The sequence below is a fragment of the Cebus imitator genome, unplaced genomic scaffold, assembly GCF_001604975.1.
Source record: "Cebus imitator isolate Cc_AM_T3 unplaced genomic scaffold, Cebus_imitator-1.0 Scaffold17, whole genome shotgun sequence".
Taxonomy (NCBI): domain Eukaryota; kingdom Metazoa; phylum Chordata; class Mammalia; order Primates; family Cebidae; genus Cebus; species Cebus imitator.
The window spans coordinates 4,849,126-4,874,397 of NW_016107332.1; positions in this window are offsets into that span (position 1 = coordinate 4,849,126).

The following is a 25,272-nucleotide window of genomic DNA, read 5'->3' on the forward strand; positions in this document are numbered from 1 at the left end:
GACAGATGCACACGAATGTTCATTGCAGCACTGTTTACAATAGCAAAGACCTGGAACCAACCCAAATGCCCATCGATGATAGACTGGACAGGGAAAATTTGGTACATATACACCATGGAATATTATGCAGCCATCAAAAATGATGGGTTCGTGTCCTTTGTAGGGACATGGATGAACCTGGAAACCATCATTCTCAGCAAACTGACACAAGAGCAGAAAATCAAACACCACATGCTCTCACTCATATGCAGGTGTTGAACAATGAGAACACATGGTCCCAGGGAGGGGAGCACTACACACTGGAGTCTGTTGGGGGGAAATGGGGGAGGGACAGGCATGGGGAGGTGGGGAGAGATAGTATGGGGAGAAATGCCAGATACAGGTGAAGGGGAGGAAGGCAGCAAATCACACTGCCATGCGTGTACCTATGCAACAATTTTGCATGTTCTTCACATGTACCCCAAAACCTAAAATGCAATTAAAAAAATTAAAAACAAACAAACAGCTATTGGGTATTGGGCTTAGTGATGAAATAATATATACAACAACCCCTGTGACATGAGCTTACCTATATAACAAACCTGCACATATACCCCGAGCCTAAAATGAAAGTCAGTAAAAAAAAAAAGAAATGAAACTGTAGATTACACAAATAAATTAAAAAACATCTGATATGGTTTAGCTGTGTGTACCCACCCAAATCTCACCTCGAAGTGTAATCTGAACAGTAATCCCCATGGTTGAGGGTGGGACCTGGTGGGAAGGTGATTGATTGGGGTGGTTTAGATATTTATCCCATACTTTTTAGATATCTCATACTGTTCTTGTGATAGTGGGTGAGTTTTTATGAGATCTGATGGTTTTTAAAGTGGCAGTTTTCTCTTCTTTCTCTCTCCCCTGCCATCATGTAAGATGTGCCTTGCTTTCCCTCCACCTTCTGCCATGATTGTAAGTTTCCTGAGGCCTCACAGCCATGCAGAACTGTGAGTCAATTAAACCCCTTTCTTTATAAATTACTCACTCTCAGGTATTCTTTATAACAATGTAAAAATTGATGAAATGCAACATCCCATGCTCATAGATTGGAAAAATCAATATCATTAGAACAACCATATGACCCAAATCAATCTAGAGGCTCAATGAAATCCCTATCAAATTAACATCATTTTTTCACAGAATTAGAAAGAAACGATTCTGAACTCCATATGGAACTCCCCACAAAACCCCAAACAGGCAGAGAGCACTCCTAAGCAAAAAGAATGAAGCTGGAAGCATCACATTGCCTAACTTCAAATTACACCACAAGGCTAAAGTGAGTAAAACAGCATGGTACTGGCACAAAAACAGACTCATAGATCAATGGTACAGAACACAGAAACCAGAAATCAAACCACATACCTACAATCAACTGATCTTCAACAATGTGGACTGAAATGCACAGTAAGGTAAAGACACCCTATTTAATAAATGATGCTGGGAAAATTGACTAGCCATACATGGAAGATTGATACTAGACACCTTATCTCTCATCATATACAATAATTAACCCAAGATGGATGAAATATCTAAACATAAGACCTGAAATTATAAATCCTAGAAGAAAATCTAGGAAAAACTCTTCAGGACATTGGCCTAGGCAAATAATTTATGATGAAGACAGTGAAAGAAAATACAACAAAATCCCAAATAGACAAATGGAACTTAAAATAAATTTAAAAGTTTCTGCACAGCAGAAGAAATAATTGACAGGATAAACAGCAAACCTGCAGAATGGGAGAAAGTATTGACAAATTATACTTCTAACAAAGGATTAATATCCTTAATCTACAAGAAACTCAAACAACTCAACAGGAAAAATAATTAAAAATTTAGCAAAGGGACGTGAGTAGACATTTCTCAAATGAACACATATAAGTGGCCAACAACACATGAAAAAATGCTCAACATCACTAATCATTAGAGAAATGCAAATTAAAACCACCTCACCCCAGCCAGAGTGGCTTTTATTAAAAATTAAAAAAAAATAACAGATGTTGGAGTAGATGCAGAGAAAAGGGAATGCTCATACACTGTTGGTGGAATATAAATTAGCTTAACCTCTATGGAAAACAGTATGGAGATATCTCAAAGAACTAAAAATATAACTGCCATTTGACCCAACAATTCCACTACTGGGTATCTACTCAAAGGAAAAAATAATCATCATACAAAAAACAACCAAACAAAAAAACCCCTCCATTTGTATGTTTATTGTAGCACTGTTTATGACAGCAAAGTCATAAAACCAACCTAAATGTCCACCAACAGATGATTGGATAAAGAAAATACATATATATGTATATATACTATTGAATAATATGGAGCCATAAAAAAAGCACAAAATTCTGTCCTTTGCAGCAACATTGATGGAGATGGAGGCTATCTTAAGTGAAGTAACACAGAAGCAGAAAATAAAATATCACATGTTCTCACTTATCAGTGGGCATTAAACAAATAGTATACATGGACATAAAGATTGAGAACAAGGGGTCTGGGGACTCCAAATGTGGTGGTGGGGGGCATTGAAAAATTACCTACTTTGTACAATGTTCAGTATTTGGGTGATGGGTGCACAACATGCTCAACCCCCACTATCATGCTTGTAACATCCATGTAAAAATAAGTACCACTTAAATTTAAAAGGCGATTTTAAAAGTAAATTCTGAACTTAAATGAGATTGGCACTGCTGCCTGACTTGGAATTTGCAGTTGGAGTCCAATCTAATTGCTTGCTAAAAGAAAATCATCAACGCTTTTTGGAGGAGTATAATAAAATCTAGGTATTCCATAATTAAACTTTCACAATGTTTGAAGTACAACCCAAATTGCTCACCCAATGAAGAAATGAAAACATGTGACCCAATCTCTAACAACCAAGACGCCTAAGATTACTGAGTTGTTAATATTAGAATATAGGTGGTAGGTAAATGGATCTACACTTTCTTTCACCTTTGCTATATATTTGTGAATGTTCACACAAATATGAAAAATAGAGTCAGTGATGTTAGATGATATTTTATACCTTTCTCTCCTTTTCATTCTCCCATTCCACTTTCTCCATAAATCATAGCTTCAGTTTCTTCATAGGTTGTACTTTAAGTGTCTTACTGGATATCACATGTTATAATCTTTAGCAGCACATATAGAGCTTAGCATATGATAGGCAGCCAAAAAATTTTTGACTTAAATACTGAATATTAAATTTAAGTTCAATTGCACTTTCCTATAGAATAACATAGTTACTTTCTGTCAGTGTCTTATGAGTAAATGTGGTTTAATGATTTTTTTTTTATCTCCAGGAATAATTTGTAAACATGACTAATGACACAAAACACGCCAATTTTAACCAAAGCCTATTTGTAGATGACCCGTCCCTCTTTGGCTAAAACACTGCCTCTGCTTTGAGAGCTAAATCCCAATTTATGTACTTAAGTTCCTTTTATTAGCTCCACATATTACTACACAAGCAAAGAGCACATGTGCCATGAATTTAATTTTGTGTCATTAAATGCACATTTTCTTACAAATATAAGCTTGATCCTGTGTCAAGATAGGTACAACCTGAATTGATAACACTGATATGATGTTACTACAGGTATTTGTTTTTATAAAATAGCCTTGTCTTATTAAATATTCAGCTAAATAATACATATAATGATTCTTTCATATTGGAAGATCTAGTTTATTCTTAACCTAAAACATTTTTAAAGGGTGGTGGATTAGTCTGTTTTCATACTGCAATGAAGAACTGCCTGAGACTGTGTAATTTGTAAAGGAAAGAGACTTAATTGACTCACACAGTTCAGCTTGGATAGGGAAGCCTCAGAAAACTTACAGTCATGGCAGAAGGCAAAGGGAAAGCAAAGCACCCCCTTCACAAGACAGCAGGACGGAGAAGTATCAAGTGATGAGAAAAGAGCCCCTTTTAAAAGCATCAAATTCAAGAGCACTAGCTCACTATCATGAGAACGGCATGGGGGAGACTGCCCCCATGATTCAGTTACCTCCACCTGGTCTCTCCCTTGGCATGTGGGGATTATGGGGACTATAATTCAAGATGAGATTTTGGTGGTGACACAAAGCCTCACCATATCAGGTGAGAGGAGCTTACGAAAATTAAAAAAAAAATCATTGGCACACTAAGACTAATAATAAAATTAAAATTAATTTTGTAATATTCTTAATGAACTAATTCAATGTCTAATACTCCCAATGATATTAGATAGATGTGATCTTTGTCATCAGACTTTCAAAAGAGCAAATTTATTAGTAATTAAATCATGACATGAAATTAATTTTAAATATCTTACATCCTGTCTAGAAAATTCACCTCACCAGTAGTAATTTAAATAAAATCCTGTTGTTTATCATAATTCCTTTCAGCAATACAGCAACCTTGACATATCGAGTTTTATAATGGACAATTTACTATGGTTAGTAATCATGTGAGTGGTTAGAACACTGTTTCCTTATAATAGGGTATTTTTCTTTAAGTAGCTCCAGTATTATTGTTTTGGTCTAGTTTATAAATTAGCCTTTGTAATGTCCATAAGCAGAACTCTATAATCAATTTTCTAGCCTCAGAGGATGTTTGATACGGTTTGAGTTTTTTTTCTCTCCAAATCTCCTGTTGAGATGTAATCCTCAGTTTTGGAGGTAGGGCTGGGTGGGAGGGTTTGGATCATGATGGGGGTCGCTCATTAATGGCTTAGCACCATCCCCTTGGTGATGAGTAAATTCAGATGAGATTTGGTTGTTTAAAAGTGTGCGGTACCTACCCCCCATCTCTGGCTCCCTCTCTTGCCCAGTGATCTGCCGGCTCCCACTTTGCCTTCTGCCATGAATGTCAGCTTCCTGAGGCCCTCATCAGAAGACAGATGTTGGCACTATACTTTGTGTATAGGCTGCAGAACCATGAGCAAATTAAAACTCTTTTCTTTATAAGTTACCCAGCTTCAGGTATTTCTTTATAGTAATGCAAACACAGACTCAGACAATGTTCTAAGATTTTACAAAATACCATTTTAAATTTCACTTTAGTATTCATATCATTCATTACTCACCTGAAAGCAGGGTAGAGTGTTAGTGGAGAGTCTGTATCACAGCTCCACTATGGACCAACTGACAAAGACCTTCAGCAATCACTTAACCTCTTGGTTTCTCTCTCCAGATGTGTAAAATGGCAATAACCACCAGATTAGGACAAATGATAAAATGAATGATGTAAAGCACTTAGAATGAAATCTGCCTTCTGATAAGTATTACATGTTAGTTAATGTAACTGTTGTTCATATATTCATAGCCTGACATTTAACTTATTCTTTCCTCTGCCAGCCCCTATCCCCACTCCCACTACCTACAAGACAACATAACCTTAGTCAACCTATTGAGTGGTGGACCTTAATAATAAACTAAAACTTTCAGTAAGGAATACATTAACTTATTTTTTCAGAAAAATTGTACTGAAATGTAAGTTTTCTATAGGATAAGATTTAGACACATAAAATAACTTGTAAGATATTCAGCAAATAAATTTAAATTTTTTCTCAAGCCTTTACATTATACATAAAGTAATTTACTTAGGAAGTATTTAGACAGTATTTCAAATATTTACCTTGATTCAATATGTAAGATGGTAGAGGTATTTCTGAAAGGCAGTAGAAAATTTGAAAGCATTTAAATATTCAGTTTTAGGGGGGAATTGCTAAAAATGCAAATTTTCTTTCTATATCTCCTAATCAGTGAATAAACTTAGCTAGAGGTTCAGTATGGTTTTACTTAGATCAAACCTATAATATCTATGTAGCTTGAAATGTAGAATGCCAAACTTCTGGAAATAAGAGACATATTAGTTAAAGGTCCTGAAACTTCAATTCAACAGTCAGCAAATACTTGTAGGACTTTTTAGAGAGTATTGGTTTTCTCTACTGTGCTTATGGCATCTGAGTTCACTGTGATATTAAATCCCGAGTAAAGATGATGGCCAATTAATGTAAGCTGTATTTTCTTTGCTCCTAGTTTTCCTCATTACCTGCCTAAGAGTTAGTGTTATATGGCATATAGACTGCTGATACATTTTACAGGCTGACATGAGTTCCAGTCTAATTAAAGTAACTTTCTAGTTTTGGGTAGGTTATCATTTTCAAGTCTCAGTTTTCTCATTGGTGAAATAGAGACCCCTGTTTATGATTCTTCCCTCCTAGGACTATTGGGATAATGAAATTGTGTGGTATATGTGAATGTTCTTGGTGAGTAGTGTTGTTATTTGAACTACCTTGACAATGATAGAATCAACAAAATCAAGACAATGAAGGATTTATAGAAATAGTGCTTGATCTTTTCTCCATTTGATCACTTTGCCACTGCCTCCTTACAGATATGATTATTTCTAGACAAAAACATATAGTTAAGTAATGATAAATGTATAGGGTGTTCAACAGGATGACAAAATGACTAAGTTCAGTCCTTTCTCATATCTAAGCAAAATTCCTAAGGAAGTGAAAATGATCCTTGGAGCCACTACGCTGTCTAAGCTTCTGGATCCATCTCTTGCTGCCCTCCCACAAGGGTTCTGCCTCCTGTTATGCACAAATGAGCTGTACTCCTTTTTACCTCCTACTCTTACACATACGGTTTGCTCTGCCCAAAACATTATTTTTTCCCTCATGTACCTAGTGATCATCTACTCATCCTTCAAAACTCTCTTCATATTTACTTCATCTATCAAGTAAGTCATTCTGAATTTCCCCAGGTAGTTTTACACTTCCTTTCTGTGTGAATCATAAGCCTATCATAGCTGGTATGTTTCACTCAGGTGGAATTGTAGCTTTGCATTCTTGTCCTTTACACTGGATTGTGAAGCTCCAGAAAGCAGGGATAACATAGAAGTTAAAAGCACAGGCTCTAACATCACACTACGTGAGTTAAAATTGTAGCCCTGTACCTACCAGCCATATGAGCATGGGCAAGTAAAGAAATCACTCATATGTAAATTAGGGTAACAATCATATGCACTTTGATAACCAGTGTATTTAGTAGCTTAGATGAGTAAAACTCTTAGAACAATGTCTGGCACACATCCCAAACTCAATTAATGTTACATATTAAAAATATTCCATCCTTTTACTGAGACATACAGCATTTCTAATAACAACTTGGGTGAATAAATAAGTGATTATAATGTACGCTTATGACAGAAAATTCAGTTAACTTTTAAAATATGACATCTTATTGTTATACTTAAAAAATGTTAAAATATATATTAAAATATAAAATTATTCAGTGCATACAAAACAATGTGATTTTGGTGAAAAAAGGCATATATTAGGAAAAATAAGTTCTTCCTAGACTCATAAATTCTTTGGTTTGGGCAATAAGCAAATAACAAAGTAGAATAGAAAATATAATTTATTTGGCTTTTCAATAGATTCACACCAAAACCATAAAAAGTAAACAAAAAGAAATAACTGAGTTATGAGTTTCCATGTCATTAAGTTCAACATTTGGTCATGGGAATGATATTTTCCTTTGAATTAATGTATAAACCTAATGTACATTTCTTTCCAAATCGCCAGTGTTTTTCTAACACTTTACAAATATTTATGAAGTTTATATAGAAAAATAAATAGGTACATTATAGGCAATGCATTTTGAAAATATGTGAATAGATGACTTACTCTGTAGTATCTTATCAATTAGTTAAAAATTGATGCCAAAACAGAATAAAACACTAAACTTATAAAACACTGGTAAAGTCAATAATATTGATAAATTGTCATTTCCAAGTACCAACAAAAAGATGAATTTCTAGAAAAATGATCCTAGATTAATTGGTTAACAACACAGTGAGAAAAATAAACATGTCTCTTAACATACCATAAAATAAATTGCAAATTGATATAGAAGTAATATGTAGAAGAAGAAATTTTTTAAAGTAGGAGAAAAATGGAGATGACTTTGTTTTGGATCACAGGGTGAGGAAGGTCTTTCTAGGCATAAAAGTGAAAGGAAAAAAAAATCCATAAGATTGATAGATTAAAAACATGAAAATTAAAAACACCTGTAATGATAGTATACCCAGTGGCCAAGAGCACTGATTTTGAGATAGGCATATCCGGGTTTAAAAAACCACTCTGCCATTTATTAGGTATGACCTTGGGCAAGGTACTTAACCCAAAATGCTCAATTTTCTTATCTGTAAAATAGTCATAGTGATAATAATAACAACTATTATCAGTGTTATTATAATAATACAGCAACTACCACATAAGGTTTTTTGTGAATAATAAAATAATGTTCATTAAGCACTTAGCATAAACAGTGATAATACAAATGGAAAATCTAAATATTTATAACATATAATATACAAAGATTTAACATCATCAATGTAAAAAGATTTCTTACACATTTGCATTCAAAAGATGAATTAAGAGAGAAAAGATGTGAGCTTGTAATTCACACAATAAACAATAGATGCCGGAACTAGAGCTAGAGATCCAGTTTATCTTTAACTCTTAGGATCAAGAGGGATTCTTGATTTTCGTATTTTTCAAATTGTCTACAATAAACAATTTACTTTTATATTCAGACAAAAAAGACTCTATGGAATTATGTCTTTTATTTATCTAATTTATAGCACAAGAAAAGTCTAAGTGAATATGTTGGCAAGTTTTTTTTTAGTTTTGAGGATTTACTTTTTCTTTACTATGTATATTCCAGGGCTTGATCCCAGGTCTTGCATGCCTTCGGGAAATCAAGATGCCTTCATATAATTTTTACAGATTCCTGGAATGTTCTTACATGTTCTGGTTTTTGCTTATTACCTTTTATCCTGAGACACTGCCTTTCTTTCAATCTCTCTCACTACCTTGTAACTGCTCATCCTTGTCCTGCTTCAACCAACTCTGAGAACGTTAAGAGAGAAATAGAAGGAAGGGCAGAAAGGTGTTGAAATAATTAGTTGTCTAGTTTTTGATGAAGATATCAGCATACCATTCTCATTAGAGTATAAAAACAGATCTCTGCATGAAATACACATTATATAACAATGTACATACAGGTTTCACGTCCTAAAGCTCTTTAGTAGGATGTTTGTCATCAATGCAGTTTAGTGATGTGAATCTAAGGGAGATTTTACGGACATATTTTAAAGGCAGACAGAATGAGATTAGGCTATGATAATTGAGACTACTATTTCAAATAGATTGCTATCCCTGATTCGTCTGTGCCTCTGACTTTTTCTTGCTGTCTTCCTATGACCTTTAACTGGGAGACATATATAAAGATTGCACGCTAATGTCTCAACTGATTTCTTTCATTGTTATTGGTAACTTTTATACATAAGGTTCTTATTGTCCCTGTAGAAGGGAGAGGTAAAATCAATTTCCTCTTCAACATATTGATAAACAACTCCAGATATAAGAGGCAGGGAGGAGAAACTAGAGTTACCTTTGTGTGACCTACATAGGAATGCTGGAAAAAATTAATTCCAGAATATTATGTCAACATTCCTTGAAGTTGTGGATATGATTTACATAGTAGGTCTTCTCCATCCACCCAGCTACTTTCATCTCAATACTGTAAATTGCTTTCATTTTTACCCTCCGATCTGTGTGCTTGAGGTATTGTTGTGATAAATTATGGAGGTACAGAACTGAAAATGGTGTGTAGATTGTCTACGAAATTGAGTGCAGTCAGCCTTAAAAGTGGTGGATGATGTGCTAAAGCAGCTACCTCACCCTGGCCATGTCCCATATGTCATCAATGAACAGCTGCTTTTAACTTTGCCTTTTGCCCAGAGCACAAGAGCTGCTGAATTTATTGAATTAATAACCACTCCATTATGTGTGTTTTGTTTTCCTGTGACCGTGAAATCTGGCTATAATGTTAGGAAAGTGTAAGACAGGTCTCCTTAACGAACAAGGCAGTATCTATTTTGGGGGTCATTATTTAATACTTAATCTTTTGGATAGAAAATAATAGGGAAATCCTTTCAAATCTGGAATAGAATGCTGCTAACAATATTGAGTTAAAAAGGCATTTTATGGGTTACATAGATAGATAGAAGCTGGCTTTCACTATGATTTGTAGTCTGAAGCACAGCTACTGACTGCAATGTGTTTGTGATTGAATGGGGTTTTTTGAAACCTGTATTTTCTTTTTGAAAGTAGAATGTCACATATATATATATATATATATATCCCCTAAACAAACATCTAAATACTTTCTGCAGGAAATGAGGGCAAAATCAGACTGTCTTCCTTTTATACCCTTGATCATTTCCTGAAGAGTTTTGAATTCAACACAAAAGGCAGGATTTTATCAGGGGTGGAATGCAGCACATGTGGAAAAGGTTGTACCAACGACCCTTAAGTTTTTCTGAACAAGAAGGTGCGAGATAAGCCTTCTATCATGAAGTTTTAGTCAGGACCATTTTGACTGACCTGCTTTCTTTTCTTCCTTTCTTTTCTCTCTCTCCCTTTCTTTTTCTCTTTTCTTTCTTTCTTTTTCTTTTTTTCTCTCTTTCTTTCTCTTTTCTTTCTTTCTTGCCAACTCACTATTTATTGTTCATGTTTCTGCCCTAAATTCTATCCCTCCCGTCATGATTTGATAGAAAAAAATGCAAAAGGTAAATGAATACTCTTTTATCAGTTGCGATTCAAGCTACTGTTATTTCCTCATAGCTCCTAGCAAGTGGCAGACATAGTTGTCTTTTGAAGACTTAAGAGAAAATAATAGCTTTAAAATGTATTCTGATTTGTTTCTTGAAAATAAAAGTAGTCAAAACAGTCAAGTATATTGATTTTTAAAAAAGGCCTAAAAGATTGACTATTTAAAGCTTTCATTTTATATAGGGGGGAACTAAGACTCAGAAAAGATTTTTAATTTGCCCAAGGTTATACAAATGATTGTAACCAATTACTACTGATTCCCAGTTCAGTTTTACCTACCACAAAATGAAGGAGAAAGGCCTGAATTTTTTAACGAAACTCAGTCTTCTCTTGATATTTGTTCTCAATACAGAATTATCCATAACTGTTAAACAATGAAATGAGACCTTTCTAGCATTCTCTTTTCAAACCATGTTTTCAAGCTGGAAGTGAAAGCTATAGTGTATTAAAAGTGAATGGTTATGGCAATGCTTTTCAAAATATGAAAAGACCCTGAAATGTTTCTGAATCATTTAAGTAAAGTTAAATTTTGTTTAGCATAGTATATTTTATTATGTTTCAATAATTGGGTAACACAACATAATTACTTACTAAATGCCTACTAGTGAGAGTCAGGCACTGGCTCAGTGTCACCAATCTTCTAAACAATCCTCCATAACAGGAATCATAGGCCTCATTTTACAAACTGGAAAAATGAGAATTAAAGTTTTAGCAATTTGCTTTAAGACATAAAAATAAGTGATTGTGCTGGGATTCAAATTCAGTTCTACCTTAGTTCAAAATCCAAGCTCCTTCTGTTATATCAGGTTACTTACATATATGTAAAAAATGTAATAAATAAATTAGTACCCATACCCCAAATAAACAATAAAGGAGAGAATTTACTGCATTTGCCTTTGAAATACGCTCAAAGAAAATCTGAGTGAATCGTCTTCCTTCCCTTGCATGCCTTCCCCCCTGAAGAAACACAGACCCACACAAGCACACACATATCTCAAGTTATTATGTGGAACACAGTCTTGAATGACTTGAAAATGGCCTTTATTGTTGGTTAAAATTAGGAATGGATATTACTTTTATTTCATAATTTTATTTATAATTTCTGGAACAATTTGAACCGCTGACACTGTTTCTGAATTATATTTTAAATTTAACTGGGTAACACAACATAATTAATTAATAAATACCTACTACTGTGAATACAATATATGTATTCTAAACTATGACAATTGCATTAAACTTAAAAAATATTTAATGGCTTCCTGAATCAATATATTTATTGGTGATGACTTGCAAAAAATATTAGAAAGCAATTTTGACAATTTGTAGGCTGGACATTGTGGCTCACGCCTGTAATCCTAGCACTTTGGAAGGCCAAGGCAGGAGGATTGCTTGAGCCCAGGAGTTTGAAACCAACCTGGGTAACATAGAAAGACCTTGCCTCTAAAAAGTAAATTAAAAAAATAATTTGGGAATTTGTTTTGTTTATATGAAGATTGTTAGTTGGATTAGAGTGACATATTGGGTCATTGTTTCTAAGTTTAATATAAAAATGAAATAAATTATTCTCTATGGGAAAGAGATATTTTTGGAGGAGTCTAGTTATTTGTATTTGTTTGCCCGGGGTAATGCTGGCTTAACTTGTTCAGGAACTCACAGATCTCCCTCTCCCTCTCAAGCGGTTCTAGTTTGAGTGATATTATATGCTCACCCAATTGAGAGAGCACTGTAGCACCACATGTTTTAAAGAAAGATTAACTGATTATGTTGTAGGATGTTTTCACGTCTCCAAGTGAAGTAAAAAGACACAGTTTGTTTTCTGTGTATATTAATATTTTCATATATCAATAACCTTGAAATTCTCTATATAATTATTTCCTTAAATTCCAAAGAATAGTGTTAATGTACTGTTTATATAAACAATTTTACTCTAATTGTGTATAAGTTGCCTGGTGAAACCCTTCTGTTGCCATCAATGCAATTAACTCCATCTGGTCTTGTTTTCAACTTTTTATCTGCAAGAACAGAACTCATTGTTGAGTTTAAGATGGGACTTGTTGGCCCATGTGTCAAAGAGACTTATTTTCTCACCAGCCTCTTACTTAAATAAGACAAATCCTTTTTCCAACACTTCATAACAAAATCTAGCCCCTCCAAAACAGAACTCCCATCTCTATGCCATTAAACACATTTTATACTAAAAATATCTCAGAGGACTATGATGCATTTTAAAAATTAGGTTGATTCTTTTTAGAAAAATGAAATACGTTAGTTTTCTACCATATGAATAAGATAAAACCTCAACTCCTAAATCCATTTTCAGTGAAATCTATCCCCACATAAATGAAAAATGCTGACCTTGGGTGTCCTTTTTGTTGGAGCTGGCACTATAATTGTACATGCATATTGATACCTGACATCGAAGGACAGATTCTGAAGATCCATTTATTGTAGACACAGCACTGGGATTTTTATTAAGCGTGTGGTGGTGGTGAGGCAATCTTAGATTGATATAACAAATTAAAAGAGACCAGATTCCTGTTTCCCAGTTCAGAAACTAGTCCCTAACTACTATTGGGCAGAGATGGTAATGTGTTAGAAAGGAGAACAAAAATCAGTATACTAAAAACTTACAATCTGTTTATTAGAGAAACGTAAGTAGAAGTTTACTTTCTATTCAAAACCTCTGACCTTTGTCCTTAGCTAAGCTACACATAAAACATCCGTATGGGCCTCAGAAACCCCTATCATACATCTTAGTAAGTTTTAAATATTTATTTGTTTAAACTTACAAATAAATAAATTGAATGTGCTTATTTAGATAATTGTGGTTATGGTTAATGATGGGGGTTTTATTTTTATTTAAGTATTGCTTTAAATTAAATGAGGCCCTTGTTGAAGCTCTTAAGCTACTGTGTAAATGTACACCACAGTGGACCAAGTCCTGCTTTACAATCCACACAGTGGCGTGAAGGAGAGGATGTGAAAGTGTTCCTTCAATTGAGCTACATTCTAGAGAAGACAACTATTTAAATTTCATCTTTAAGATTTTTAATTGTATTTTAAATAAACAAATTGCCGTTACAGTGTAGACATAATTGCAGTGTTCTCCATTCTTAAGTCAACAGGCTGTGGCTGCATTCTGCAGTGGCTGCATTTCCTGGGTGGTCTTTAAAAATTGCCCCAGGAGGTAGGCACTCCCGTAGTCTAATCCGGATGTTACAAAGGTATGTAAAATGGCATGTCTTGAAAGTTTAGTTTATGTGTTGTCTGGTCCTTCAGGTGGAAACAGACATTCTTTAAAGCTTTTTTGGAACTTCTGTGGAATGAATGGTCTTGAAAACTATTAACATTGATTTTCTTAATAAAAATGTTGAAATGAGGCCTGGAGCTTATGTTGAAGTATAAAAGTGTGTATAAGAAAATTAACAAACTTTTAGAATTAAAGTTGAGGTTTGAAATATGTATGTTGAATCTGTATGTGACTTTTTACGTAAATTTTAAAAATTGTTTCTGCATCACGCAATAGTTAATAAAATTAATTTTAATGCTTATTTTTTAAAATGTGGGGGACAAAGAATATTTTGTGCATACCATGACATCACCAATCATCTTGTGCTATCAATTCAGCAATATGTGCAATGGCGAGTTGATATTAATCTTTCCATACAGATGGGAAGAAATGCTGTGCAGAGAAGTGTCTAAGAAGGGGAGCTTTGGGCCAAAATAGAACTCCTCCCAGATGGAACTCCCTAAAAGGAACTGACAGCACCCAGAAATGTATATGCTGATGTGACAGTCCAGCACCTGTCCTGCTAACAGCCCTGAAGGAGCCAGTTTCAGTTAGTGCAGTAAATCACAGTGGCATCTCTCCTAAGAGGTAACTGAAAAGGAAGCAGTCCAAACCATGCATTCCAATCCTTACTGGGCCACCTGGAATTTAAAGCTAAAGCACTGGCTTTTACTTAGAATGCATAAGGAGACCACCTCCCCAGCATGACCTTTCACTCATTTTAGAGAATTAAACAGAGCTTACCAAAGGGTAACCTTCTCTCTTTTTCTTGCACCTGCACTCATCCCAAATCAAGAGTGTCGAAACTAAATGATTTTGAAAGCAGAGAAGCAGCGATGACCTTTCGTGAATAAGTCTTCCTGGAAAACATCTGGGAGGCAAGGTCTTGATGATGTTAGAATCAATGTCAAAAGACCTGATAATCTGAGAAACATTTAAAGATTCAAAATTTATTTCAAATGGATTCCCAAACTCTCATAGAAAAAAAATGTTGAAATTAAATGAAAAATAAAATGTATTCTTGCCTTATCTATACAGATTGAGTGAAAAACCCATGCAGAGTAATTATTTGAGAGTTACTAAGATAAATATTCTAATAATTTCATTATAATGAGTTATATTCAGTGAGAAATCCTGAGGAAGTGTGCTGCTTAGAATTATTCAAGTAAGAAATCCAGTGTAAATTGTTTTAATCCTTTCTAGTCAAATTAATACGGTGTGGATGTCTTGTGGATACAGACTCAGTATCTTTCTTGTTGACACATGTAAGAAAATTCTGGCTGGGCACACATGATTTATTCTTTATAGGTGGAGCTGTGCTGTAATCATTCACCCTTTTTCAAGTCCGTTTAGCAACTTTATCTCGCTTGCAGTTTGCATTTTTTGAAAGTGAAAATATATTCTGCAGCTTTTGATGTGTTGATTGGTAGGAAGGTAAAGACAGCTGCACACAGTCCCTAGAGACAGGGCTCAGTGGCTAAATGAAGACCTCCAGTGCTTTCTTGTTAGCCAAGATAGATCTACATCCCGATGAACCACAACTAGTCAATAGCAGAGGCTCTCAGTGAATGTGATCAGAAGCCACAAATCAGTTTTCCCTGGGACTTAGTTATCGGCATATTGTGCCGTAGGCCATGCCCTGGTGCTGCTCGTCTGACTGTAATTTTTCCCCCAGTGAAGTTTTTAAAGTCACAGGCTGAGACTGTAACTGTGCTCTCTTGGCAACAAGGCTGTCACTAGCCTGCCAGATATCAATTGCCCATCAAATAAATTGCTACTTTAATGTACTCAGCCACTCACTATTAAGGAGGTTCAATGCTACCAGGATTTCTCATTATGTTTTCCTCTCCAAAATGTATTGCCAAATATCTCTTTCCTTGAGGCCAACACATTTATACTGTACTGATGTATGTGCATGAGTTGACCAGTTGCATTTTTAAGTCTCCATCACTTTATTCTAAAGTGTTGCAATAGCCCCCTCATTGGTCTCAGTACAACTGACTTCTTACTATCTAATCCACCTTGCACCCTTTTTCAGAAACATCTTTCTAAAAGACAAATCTAGTTCTATTATCTCTCTTTTTAGAATTTCCCAATATCTTCTCTTATATCTTTATCTATCTATCTATCTATCCATCCATCCATCTATCCATCCACCTATCTTTCTTCAGTGGGCCCCCTTAAAAGTCCCCTTGTGTTAAGGCCTAGAGTACCCTAAGAATATGCCACTTTATTAGGGAGAATTGCTTTATTCAGTCATTAGCTTATCTCCTGAAAGTAGTCAAGTGCCTTTTCTTTGTAAAATTTTAGTTTAAATTTAGGCACCAAAGCTATGTTTGAAATACCCCAATCGTTGCCTTGCAGTGCTGTGTTTAAAAGGATTCGTGGGCTACTTTTTTGGCCAGTGGGCCACTCCTGGTGTGCTCTGGGCAGACAAACCCCTAAATGTAAGTTCTCCCTCTCAGTGAGTAGACCCTGCTGAGAGGGCCTCTTCTCCTCATAAGGTTCTGAATATACACGATGCCCTCTAAGAAGGGGCTTCTGTTATTGCACATCCTAGGCATGGATGGGGTCAGTTCTCATCCTCTTCTGCTCTGATAAGAAGTGAGGTTCTCAGGGAAGCACCCTTCTTCTCTACCACCCTGAGCTATTCCCTGGCACCCTATACTATGGTGTAAAGATTTAATGTTTCCCAAACTCTTGAAAGCAGCATTTATTAATGGCACATGGTGACCTGGTCTCAAACTGCCCACTTCTCCTGTCCCTCTCCAGGGTACCCCAGCAACACCTACCAAAACCATTTACAGTTCTCTGAATGTCTGCCTCTTCAAGCCTGGGTAACTTTACATATCACACCCTGTGGTTGACTTCACATAAATTCCTCTCATTCTCTAAGTCTGAATTTGAACATCACTTCTTCTCTGACTTTACAGTAGCTGAAGGAAAAATATTCTTTTTTTTTTTTAAATAAGAGAGGCTTGAGCCTATTTGAGAAAGGAGGTAGTAGAATGGGAGAGATTGATAGTCTAGGATAACTGATGGATCCCAGTCTAGAGGATATGATAAAGAGTAAGATCAAAAGCACAGAAGAAAAGTATGTATGTCTCTCCTTACACAGCCTCTGCAGATTGTAACCATTTGTTTGTGTATAGCTCTCCCATTCCAATGGTGCAGTGGCCCAAGCCACCAGGGTCTCTTGCTGTGAGTGCTCTAATAACTTCCCAAGTGGTATCCTTATTTCCACCCTTGGTCCACTTTAGAATAATCTCAACATGGTAGCCAGAGGGAGTTTTAAAAATGCAGGTCAGATCCTGTTGCTTTTCTGCTCAAAATCTCCCATTCTCCTTCAGATGAACACCAGTGAGCCACAGGATGTGCCTTGCTCTGTTTCCTTCACTGAACATTCCACCTTCTAACACACTATTTAAGTTACTTATTTATATTGTTTATTAATCCCTCCAACCCAATTGACATATGAGCTCCACTAGTAAAGTTTCTTCTGAATCCGCAATAATGGGGGTACTTGTTAAGTCTCCAATAAATATGTATTGAATGAATGAGAAAATTTCCCATAGCTGCTCATAGATAAAAACAGTGTAGAAACACACAAGCTCATAAAATTTATACCATTTGTGACTTTGGCAAAAATCTTGGGTATCTCTATGAAAAGTCCCTTTTAATAAAAAAATTTTGACTACTTAACTAAACTTAGTAAATTTGGATAATTCTTTAAGCTAATATTATAACTTCCATGAGAATAAGACCTTCAGATGATTATTCTCATATAGCTCACTTGATTGTTCTAAGAGTTTTCTTTTCTTTTCTTTTTCTACAAATGACCCTTATATTTGCTGTTATCCCGAACATACAAGAATGATTTTAATGACGTTTTTATAAAACTTAACAAAAAAAAATTCACTAAGAGAAAATAAGCAAAATTAGAAAAAAATTATAATTTATCTTTGGATAACTAAAATCAGTGAAAACAACTTCTTATTCATTTACATCTTAATATTTGTGTTTTGATTAGCTATGATGTATACAAACTACCATTATAATTTTTATTCAGAACGTTGTCACCTTTGGTATTCAAAATTTTCTCTTTATGAACTACATTTTACAAAAACATGTACTCCTAGCTGAAGTCCTCATTTTTATTTCAAACTATAGAAAGTGTATTTCTTCACTGAGCCCATAACCAGTATTAGATTTTTATTGCTATTAACACATATGAGCCAAGAGTAGTACATTTTCATGCCAAAGACAGTTATACTCTCTGTGCCCTGAAGAGCACAGTAGTGGCTGTTTGGACTTGGAACAACATAGTAGTGAAGTCAAGTCACACATTTCTCAATGCCATTATGCAAACAGAGGAAGAATGAAAGCCAGAGCCAGTAAAAGTAATTCTTGGATGGCTTCAGGAGTGTATAAAATGTGCTCTATAATTTTCAGCCTCCTGCAGTGCAAGTGATTAGCTAAAGAAACACTTTAAACCTGTTAGTTGTACATCTTTTAAACCGTTTTAAAATATGGAAAAGATAGTCCTCAAGAAATTAATTAAAGTTTTGGACAATAATGCAATCAGGGATATCTATGTTTGCAGTCCTTTCTCTCTGCTTGCATACATCTTTCTCTGTCAAGTACATCAAACAGCTAATTAGCCTCATTTTAAGAGCTTCGCTGCTCACATCACTTGAAAGGATCTCCAGGCCACCTTCTTAGAGAGTTCACACTTTCTGTGCATTGGCTTTCTGAATGTTTCTTAGTCTTTGAAGGAACCTATTCCCTACATATTGGAAGAATTTTAAAAGTAGATGGACTTTCTTTCCCACAAATCAATTTTCTTTGTTTTTCTCCCTTATGATCAACAATTTACAAATAATCTTGTAACGGTTGATAAATCTATTTTACCTGGTATTTGCTTATTTTAGTTAAATACTCTTGGGTTTGCTGAAGACATCTGAAAAACATTAGAATGACTGCTTTTTATTAAGACGCGGTACCAGAAGAAAAAAAAATATGAGAGACTAAAGTGTTGCTTTCATTTAACATAAAGTGTTACTATCATGACAAAAGTTTGATGTTTCAAATACCCATTTTAGAAATAACTACAGGTCACATGATCTACAGACATCACAGTTTAGCACATGTTAAAATTTATAGCCATAACTAGAGACAGAATTTCTTACTCAAAGCTTCCATTAATCTGAACTTTCACATGTCATCTCAAGTTGACTATAAAAATAACCCAAGACAGCAGAGTGCTTCAATTAACAGCTGAAATATTGTGATATTTTAACACAGGTGATATAAAGAATCAGAGCCATAAATAGATACATGGCTGTTGAGTGATAGCTATTCCCTTCCAAGTTTATTGTTCAGGGAGGATGTAGAGAATGCTTTCTCTCCTTATAATCCTAGAGAACAGGGTGTGTGGAGGGTGGTGCAGTGGGGGTATTACACTTTATTGGTTTCTTGATAATTTCAAGATATGTATGAATATGACCTGTGGCAAGAGAGGTGGTAGATAGGTCAAAAACACCAAAGGGTTTGGGATAAGGTAGAGAGTCTATGGTATCTTGAGTAGAACAAGGTGCTTAGAGAAGCCAAGTAGATATTTGTGAAATAACAACAATAATATTAACACATCCATTGTGGACTTGGTATGCTTTAGACATAATTTTAAATGTTCCTAATATTTTTTACTCATTAAATCTTCTAAACAACCTTTTAAAGTATTATCACCAACTTAACAATATAGACACTGAGGTGAAGAGAGTTGAAGTAACTTGCTCAAGGTCACACACCCACCGCATGGCAGATTTAGGACTTCACCCTAGGCTGTCAGGCTCCAGAACTCTGCAGTCTTACAATCCTGAAAGGAGAATGAAAGGAAGTGATAATGGAGATAAAATTGTGGAGATGGGGATGGGATAGGAAGTGAGAGACAAGTAAGAGAAGAAAAGAGGACTAATTAGAGGCTAGAAAAAAGTTATTTGTTTAGGTAACATCTAATAGCACAATTTTAATGGAAGGTCAAAATGTTTAAGGAGTAAAGAAAGGTATGGTGGGAAAAATATTTTCTTGAGTAGTGTGATATTTGACCTATGATTTTGAAGTGAATCTTTTAAGTTTTTTTTTTTTTACCTTAAGATTTCATTAAAACTGAACCTATAACTTGTATTAATACTTAATAAAGTATATTTTTATACCAAGCATAAAAGTTATTTCAACAAAAATAAATATTACGGTTTTAAAGGGGAAGGAATGAAAGCCAGGTTGTTACATGAACTATCCAAATACATTTCAAGAAAATAAAAACACATGAACACTTATATTTTTGCTTATATTTTATGTTTGCATGTTTATGAAGTCTCTATATATCAAAATTAGGCATTATGGCTGGCCTCATGCAGGTATTCCTGAGAAGATCAATAAATAATAAGCAGTCTTCAATCCTTAGCAATAACACAAAACCAAAAATGTTTGTAGGGTGGCAGTTGCTGAATCTAAATTCATTTATAATTATGTTCTCTTTGGCCAACATATTAGTAAGAAATGAATCCTTACTCCATCGGGCTTCAGTGATCTAAACTGGTGGTATCTGGACCTTAGGAAATCCGAGCAACCCATAGGTCATGTAAGAGACTGAGGAGTGCTTTGTGCTAGAGTTCCCTTCAATTGTGATCTAACCCAATCAGCTCACTGCAAAGGTGAAGAGATAGATTAGTGTCTTATAAATTAGGAATATTTGTTAATTCCATCAACTCATATTTATTGAGTACCTACTACATGCTAGGAACTGTTAGAGACATTGACTTGGGTGACTTAAGGTCACACAGCTAATGAATGGTGATCAAGAGAAACCAGATACTTTGACAGTCCATTTGGCGCACTTTCTGATGAATCCTGCAGCAACCCACTGCTGAGGTTATTCTCTCAATTTGGTTTCAAAAACGTTTATGATTATCTGTCTTTCTATGATCATTCTGTCCAGTTTCTAGATGATGGCTTCTTGCCATTTGTTTTCTATATAAGTCCAACCTGGAAGCATTTGTTATAGGAAGCATAGTTCACTGCTGAGAATTTGCCACTCATCTTGGATTTTGCAGTTCATGTCTTATCACACCGTTTAGTACTAAAGGTAACTTAAAAGTAATGTGAATAGAACTCCTGAGTATGCAGCAATTGGAAACCCTTACTGACAGTATATGGTTTTGTTGGACTTGAGATCTTTGCAGCCTCCATATGCATTTAACATGTTTGTTTAGTTTATAAAAGTGTTTCCTATCCTTGAAAATTATCCAAGCATGATATGATACTATCTTTGTTATAACATTCAAATCATAAGATAATTTAATTAAAAACTTGTCTTCAACTTATTGCACTCCTATTTTAATGGTGAACTGGAAGGTTTGGGATTCAAACCCAGGTGTATGTTATTCCAGGGCCTTCCTGATCCACCTTTGATTGCTGGGATATCATATTCATCTTCTTTTATTACTTAAATATTATTATTGAATTATCTACCTCTTCTTCTTGACTTCTTTACTAGTAATTGAAATTTCTTTTTTTTTGTTTGTTTGTTTTTTTCTGTTTTTCTAGATAGTGTCTTACTTTGTCACCCAAGCTGGAGTGCAGTGGTGCAATCAAAGATCACAGCAGCCTCGATGTCCTGGGTTCAAATGTTCCTACTGCCTCAGCCTTCTGAGTAGCTGGAACTACCGGCTCACATCACCATGCTTGGCTAATTTTTGTTTTTATGTTTTGTAGTGGCGGGGTCTCACCAGTTTGCCTAGGCTGGCCTCGAATTTCTGGGCTCAAGTGATCTGCCGGCCTCAGCCTCCCAAAGTGCTGGAATTAGAGGCATGAGCCACCACACTCAACCACCAGTAATAGAAATTTCTATCCCTTTCTTCAAAATTAATCTCTCCGTGTATACTTTGTACTCCAAGTCTTATTTCTTTCTCACCTGGGGCTGCATCTTCTATTATCATTGCAATAATAACTACTACTGTCAACATACAGTAGTATCAAATAGCTTTGTAGAAGATTACATTATTATATAGTCAGTCAGATTTGTCAGCTGATAGAGTAAATCAACCAAATATCTTTCATGTGTTCCTGATAAGTAATACCACTTCAGTTTATATCTTTTTTTAACATCAACTCTTCAGTGTTTACTAATACCTTTTCATCAGATTAAGTGAGTTGATCTTGTTGGTTAGGATCTTTTTAGATCTGATGCTGCGATACAGATATTTCTGTTTTCATGTCATTGACAAATTTGAACATATTTATTTACATTATTGATATTGTCTAAATACTGGTAATAATATTGAATGGCACTGTATCACAGGGCACTGTCACAAATCATATTTAACTTCTGGACATGGAATATTTATTTATATGCCAGCATGTTTTTTGTAAATATATCCCACCAGGTATTCTTTCCTTGAGCCAGCTATATTTTCCCCTCCTTTGCAAAACAATAAGATTTTGAGTCCTAGTTTCCTTTAACGGGAGGAATTGTATAAGGCTCAATTTTAGCTTCTGAAAAAGAAGAGTAGGAAGTCAACTATATTACTGACCCATCCTCATTCTTCATTTTAGTAACTGGGTTTCTTTCTCATTCCCGAAAACAGCCCTCATCTTAAATCCATTTGTTTCACTTGGGTTGCAATCTTGTCCTTCCATGTTTCATTGGCTGTCTTGAACCTGGATGATTATATAGTTCTTTTGGGATAGTTCCCTGTCCTTGTAGCTCCTCTCTGGAGCTGGGATACTCTCTAACCAGAAACAGTGGCCACATATATTTCCATAGCTCTCTTATCTTAACACTTTGTTTGCCTTCTTTAGCTCTGTTCCTGGATAGTTTATATAGTGTCATCATTGTAGTTTTACTCATACAGTTTTCTTTTTTTTTTTCCCCCCATTTATTTATTATATTGCATTTTAGGTTTTGGGGTACATGTGAAGAACATGCAAAATTGTTGCATAGGAACACACGTGGCAGTGTGATTTGCTGCCTTCCTCCCCAACACCTACATCTGGCATTTCTCCCCTTGCTATCTCTCCCCAGCTTCCCACCCCCCACCGTCCTTCCCCTATTTCCCCCCAACTGACCCCAGTGTGTAGTGCTCCCCTCCCTTTGTCCATGTGTTCTCATTGTTCAACACCCGCCTATGAGTGAGAACATGCGGTGTTTGATCTTCTGCTCTTCTGTCAGTTTGCTGAGAATGATGGTTTCCAGGTTCATCCATGTCCCTACAAAGGACCCAAACTCATCGTTTTTTATGGCTGCATAATATTCCATGGTGACTCATACAGTTTTCTAGCAACACCTTCACTCTCCAAAGATTAGGGATAGTTTATGTCCTATATTTCTTATATGGTGGCAGCTTAGATAATGTTTCACTCCTTATGAGTTGCTGAGTTTTTCTCAAACACATGATTCCCAATTGTAAGTGCACCTATTTCCCAGCTTCTTAGTTCCAGCCCCTTTTGAATTTGGTCCCTTCATTGTATTGCCTACTGAACTCAAAAATCCTATTTTGACATATTAATATTACTACTAGTTAACATTTTTTACAACAAACTGAACCAGGAACTATTCCAAATAAAAAATGTTCACCTAACTATAAAAATAAAACAAACTGGGGTCATATAAATTGTAATGTGTCTGATGAAAATAATTTTGCTATAAAATTTTACTAGATCTGAATAATCATAAAGCCACATTATTTGACCAGGTAACACTGTACATAATGGGACATCTAGGAAATGCCCTGTTTATCATAGACTTTATCACAGCACTTTAATTTCCTGTACAAAGACTCTGACACAAAGGTTCTGCTCTAAACGATGCAAAAAAAGACAAAAATGAGGGTGGTAAACTGCTTGTGTTTTTACAGGCTTCTTTTGACTTCATGTCTAAGTTTAAACTTGTAAAGGAGTTCTCACATTGTATATGCACATAAGAAAATTTCATTAATGTGTCCAGAAAATATTTCTGAAGACAATGACATTCATTATAATTGCTTCATAATTACAGTGTGTAAGTTCCTACTTGGAATTTGACATTACTTACAATCAATATGTAAGTATAATGGTTTAATATAAGATTTTAAAATGTCAGTGTAGTATTAATAGTATACTCAGTGAAGGACACCACAAAATGTCATGATGCCAAGTTCAATCTGTGGTATCATCATAAAATACGCGAGACTATGATGAGTACCAAAAATATTCTAAGTCAGATGGATATATTAATTTTATTTTTCCAGGTAAAATGCAGTAAGGAAGAATAATTAAAAGAGATATATTTTATACTTCTAAGGACATATTCATTATATACTGCAAATATTACAGCAGAATAGATTGACATTATTTTATATTTGCTGTAAATCTGCTATCTTTAGGTTAATAGATACCTATCACAATAGAAATTTGAAACACTAGCATATTAAGCTGTTTACTTGCTTTGCAACTGGAACTCTTTAATCTAATTTGAAATGGCAGTTATTATTTTATTTCCACAATAGATGAAATAATTCTGACAGATACTAGAATAATGATAATAATAAATAATTCTGACAGATACCCAGAATAATAATAATAATTAACAATAATAATTTGATAGGGTGTCAATCTTTCTTTAGTACTACTAAAACCTTAAAATAAAAACTAACTTAATCATTTCATTTCTAGCCTGATAGAAACACATTTATATTCAAATTATTATGAATTGTACACTGCTCTGGTAGTTTATATCAGGAGGGCCTTGGTGACAAGAATAAGAAATTCTCATCTGCCGATTCAATTTATGCCACATCAGAAACATAAAAGAACTGACAACATACAAATGTAACTAATAAATTTGTTAGTCAAATTCTTAAGGTATATTCCCCTATAATTAAAGATCAGTAATTATCAAGGGCTTGAAATGCTATATACTCATAGTTCTTAGAATATAAGATACACGCAAATCCAGTAGTTTAATCAATATATCATCTTCTGTTTTCATTTTTGGAGAAAACATATTTTGTAAAAAATAATAAGCTGCACTTGGTAGAGTACTGTGACTTCCATTGGAAAAAAAAATAGTTTCTTCCTTAGTATTTCTTCCACTTTGAAGTATTTTCTTTAACAATATCTCCTAGTGATTTTTCCATCTCAGTGTTTATAGAGTGGCTGAGTTTTCTTTTTAAAATAGGAGAAAAGTATTCCATTATAGGCATGCAAAGTTTAATTAAAATTACCAGCTAATTT